This window comes from Silene latifolia, chromosome 6 (genome assembly GCF_048544455.1).
Source record: "Silene latifolia isolate original U9 population chromosome 6, ASM4854445v1, whole genome shotgun sequence".
NCBI lineage: Eukaryota > Viridiplantae > Streptophyta > Magnoliopsida > Caryophyllales > Caryophyllaceae > Silene > Silene latifolia.
Window position 1 is genome coordinate 14719979 of NC_133531.1, and position 4190 is coordinate 14724168.

The 4190-nt window shown below is 37.7% G+C and overlaps 1 long non-coding RNA gene across 1 annotated transcript; it reads left to right on the plus strand.

Moving 5' to 3' along the window:
* Positions 1–2305: 2305 nt before the first annotated feature.
* On the plus strand, positions 2306–2869 carry LOC141658617 (uncharacterized). The gene is made up of 3 exons (XR_012549315.1): positions 2306–2413; positions 2539–2662; positions 2760–2869. It is a non-coding gene; the product is annotated as an uncharacterized LOC141658617 (long non-coding RNA).
* The last annotated feature ends 1321 nt before the right edge of the window (positions 2870–4190 follow it).

Consider the following 4190-nt stretch of genomic DNA (forward strand, 5'->3'; position numbering starts at 1 on the left):
CGTTGGGCGAAAGGCATGTCCTTATTGCATGGATAGGAGTAAAGCATTTTATCTTCCTAATTCCAAAAAAATTAGTTGGTTTGATTGTCATAGATGTTTCTTACCGGATGGACATATTCATAGAGAGAACAAGAAATCTTTCTTAAAAGGTAAGGAGGTGCGTGACAATGCTCTGGTTCGACTCCAAGGGGATGAGATATGGGAGGCTGTACGTGATTTGCCATCAACTGTCGATGGGACTGAAGAAGAGTTTAAAGAGTTGAAAAAGAAAAAAAATGGTTGGTTTAAAAGAAGTATTTTTTGGGAGCTTCCCTCTTTGGAAAACAATGTTGATCGGACACAATTTGGATGTGATGCACATAGAGAAGAACTTCTTTGAGTTACTTATTCATACGATTATGGATGTAAAAGGAAAGACACGTGATGATATTAATTCAAGAATAGAATTGAAGAAATTTTGTGATCGTCCTAAACTTCATATTCGTAAGGATGGGGCTAAACCAAAAGCCATATTTACTCTTGACAAAGCTCAAAGAAAGGTATTGTGCGATTGGATAGGAAACTTGAAGTTTCCCGATGGATATGCATCCGATTTGAGCCGTTGTGTTGATTTGAAGGAACTGAAGTTGAAAGGGTTGAAAAGTCATGATTGTCATGTTTTCATGGAGCGCTTATTACCCGTGGCTTTTAAAAATTTACTCCTGACTACAGTTTGGAATGCGATTCTGAGAAATAAGTCAATTTTTTAGAGATTTATGTTCCTCCACGATATCAGTTGAGGACATGAGTCGTTTAGAAGACCAAATACCAGAAATTTTGTGTAAACTTGAGATGATATTTCCGCCTTCTTTTTTCAATTCGATGGAGCATCTACCTATCCATTTGCCATATGAAGCTAAAGTTGGTGGACCCGTCCAATATAGGTGGATGTATCCTTTCGAAAGGTTTCTTAATCATGTGAAGAAAAAAATTGGTAATAAAGCTCGTGTGGAAGGTTCTATATGCAATGCCTACCTAACGGAAGAGATTGCCAATTTTTGCTCTCTTTATTTTGAAAAACATATTGAGACCAAAGCAAAATACTTGAATATTGATGAAGCGGATGAACTAGACACAAGTATACCCAAGTGTTTCCAAATGCAGGATGAAATAGGGTGTTCATCAGTTGGGGGAACAAGATTTCTGGATGACAAGGAGTATAACCGTGCCCACCTTTATGTGCTATCTAATTGTGAGGTTTTGGAGCCATATGAAGCTCAATTTGTGACAGATTTCATTAAAGATCACCCTAATGTGAACAGAGAGGATGTTTGGCATAAGCATGAGGATCAATTTCTAGCCTGGTTTCGGAAGCATGTATGTAAGCTAAATATTCAAGATGATGTGATAAGAAGCTTGGCTTTGGGTCCTTCTCGAAAGGTTGTGACGTGGAATCGATATTCAATTAATGGGTTTAAGTTTCAAACATTTGACTATGGCAAAAGTAAGGCTAAATGCAACTACGGCGTTACTATTTCTTCTCTTGATGGCAATGATTATTATGGCATATTAGAGGATATCTTTGAGTTGTGCTACAATGGCCGGGATAGGAGTTATAAAACCGTCTTATTCAAGATTCAATGGAGGGATAATTCCGTAGCTGGAACGAGAGTCCATGATCGTTACAAACTCGTGGAAGTGAATCATACTCGAACCTACTCTCAATATGACCCATTTATACTTGCACAACAAGCTCATCAAGTTTATTTTGCATCTCTTCCGAGCACAAGCAATGATAGACAACAAAAGCAATGGTGGGCCGTTTTTAAAACAAAGGCACGATCAGAAGTTGATACATCTTTTTTCCAAGAAGAGGTTGTATCGTAAAACAGATTTTGTCCCCGATTGATCATGATGAAATTATTTATGCAAATGAGATAGAAGCGGAGGAGGAGTTAGAAGAGGAAGAAGAAGAGAATGATAAGGAGAGGGATGGGATAGAAGAGGGGGAAGAAGAAGAAGAAGAGGAGGAGGAAGAGGAAGAAGAAGAAGAAGAAGAAGAAGAAGAAGAAGAAGAAGAAGATGAGGATGATGATGATGATGAGTAAGAGAAGGTATTAAAAGTATACATATCAAAATTTGGAAACAATTATTAGCGTTTTATTTTGTCTTTTATACTTGTTTATTAGGTTTTATTTTTTTGTATCTTATAATAATTATCTTGTAATATTTGCTAACACTTTTTATTCAATTGTAGTACACATGGCTCTGGAGGAAGTAGGCGGCGCGGAGGCTATAGTGAGGGAGGTAGTAGCTCCCAGAGAGCGGAGGAGGACGTTGACCGTTCTACTACGGAGGTGAGTGAGGAGGAGGAGGAGGTTGCTATACCCCGACATACTGACAACAGGATGATCCTTGATCCGAATGGTCTTTGGTAATTTTTTATTCATTCTATTTTGTAATTTTTTTATTTAGTAATAAATGACTTTTTTTAGACATATGTTAATTATACATTATTTTTTTCCTATATAATTATGTTTTTAACATGTTTGATTTCAGGTTTAGAAGTCAAACAGTTGTTCGTGGTGTGACTAATAGCACCTAAGAGAACATGACACACGGCGTTACTTGTTGGAGTAACGCTAGTGATGAAGATAAGGAGATGTGGTTCAACAACTTCCGGGTATCTATTTATAAAATATATATTATTAAATATAATTTATTTATTCTTTTTACCTTATTATTAATTTGTTTCTCATCTATGTGTTTACTTTTTGTAGCGTGTGTTCTATTGGCCAACCAACCTTGAGCGCCTAGTTTGGCAAAGGTATAATGACATTGGCAAGAAGAGGCTAAGGGACAACATGTATAAGGTGTCTAAGAGGAAGAAGGCGCCATCTTTCATGAAAGGTATTTAGTTTCTTTTAATACCTGTAATTAGTTAAAATTCATTACATATTTTGAAAATATATTAATTAATAATTGTTATTTTATTGATTACGGGTTCGTCATATGAGGAATATACCAAGTACCGGAAGTCCCCGAGTTCAAGGAAGCATCGGCCCGGAACAAGATCAACAGAAAGGAGGAGATAAGGATGCGGAAGTTGAGCCTACTCATTATGGAGGGTCTCAATCTTTTCATGATCGTGTGGTGTTAGATGTAAGTTATTTGTCTTAGCTTTTAATTTAATAGTCTTCTAATTTAATTAGTCTCATTAATTATCATGTTTGAGTAACAATTTCCTTGTTTTTTTTCCGGAAGACCAAGAAGAATAAGGGTAAGGTACCCACGATTGTTGATCTCTTTGTTGACACTCACGCAAAGAAGACAAGCAAGGGCAAGTTGATCTTCGCGAAGGAAAAAGATCAATGAGTTATATGTAAGTGTCAAAAAATAAAAATTTCTTAGCTTTTTAAAGTATATGTTTTATCAATTTTTAGATAAGTAACCTCTAACCATTAATGTTTTATCAATTTTTTAGGAACAATTCCTTGTCCGTAGGAAGAACAACCCGGAAATTGATGACAATGAGCTATGGTTTGATCTTGTTGAGGGGTTCCAAAGAGGAGATGTGTATGGAGCCGGGTCGGCAAAGGAGATTTTCTACCCTCCTACAAGAAGAAGAGGGTCAATTTCCTCCCAACAACAACCTTATACCCCAAGTGTCGTGAGTGTGCTCCAAGCTCAATTAGCCGCCAGGGAGAGGCAGGATGCCGAGAGGGAGAGGCGGGATGCCGAGAGAGATTAAGAAATTCGGAGGATGAAGGAGGAAATGGAACGGATGAACTCCTTCTTCGCCAATTGCAACACGGGTGGCGCCGCAACCAAAGGATCCTAGAGATCCTAATCATGGAGGTGGTAGTGGAGCGGGAGCAAGTTTCCCTGTTATGTAGTTTTTTAGAAAACATGTTATTCTAGGATAATGTTAGATGACCAAAACTCGTAGAACTCGTAGTTGTGTGTATGGAACATGATTTTCTTTATCAAGTTTGGTTGTGTTGGCTTCCCATGTGTTCTCTGCTGAAAGTGTTGGTTTATTTGCAGGTTTTTACGTATTTGGCTAGGTCAAAAACGATTTTTAGGCTAAAAAAATGTAAATTTGGCGACGGATACTGGGCAATTGGCGACGGGAAACCGTCGCTAAGTCTCTGATCATGAATTAATTTTATGGGCATTGGCGACGGGGAACAGTGGTTTTGGCGACCAAA